The sequence below is a fragment of the Austrofundulus limnaeus genome, unplaced genomic scaffold (genome assembly GCF_001266775.1).
Source record: "Austrofundulus limnaeus strain Quisiro unplaced genomic scaffold, Austrofundulus_limnaeus-1.0 Scaffold30, whole genome shotgun sequence".
Lineage (NCBI taxonomy): Eukaryota > Metazoa > Chordata > Actinopteri > Cyprinodontiformes > Rivulidae > Austrofundulus > Austrofundulus limnaeus.
The window spans coordinates 2,276,061-2,276,601 of NW_013952432.1; positions in this window are offsets into that span (position 1 = coordinate 2,276,061).

Genomic DNA, 541 nt, shown 5'->3' on the forward strand with positions numbered 1-541 from the left:
GTGTCACTGAGGAGAGGAAAATTAGTTTGCCTCTAGGGTCCAAACTCCTATAAATAGAAGATAATGGATGGGCGGATTTATTTTTTCCAAGTAGGTTTTAATATTTAGGGTCTGTTAAGCAGCTTTGACTGTCTACTTTGAGATCAGCCAGTAAATATACTTACCATAAAGAGTAAGGAAAATTGTGTTTGGTAGATTTTTTTTCTTTGTTGTAACAACGCTTCTTGACAAATCTTATAGCAGGCACTGGATTGGCAGYACCTGGGTGGACCAGAAGCACAAAACAAGAGCCAATAGCAACAGTAAAATGAGCTGTTTGGCAGAGAAGGTTTGGCAAATTTTTGTGTTCAACCCACATTGGCTCTACAGCTCACCCCACAAATGCATTTTATTCCTTACAAATGTGGCACCATTTAAAATGGAAATTAACAAACTTCCCAACGGTATACAATTTATTGCCAAGGAGTATTGTTGCAACAAAGAATCATCTGCCAAACACACACACACACACACACACACACACACACACACACACACACAC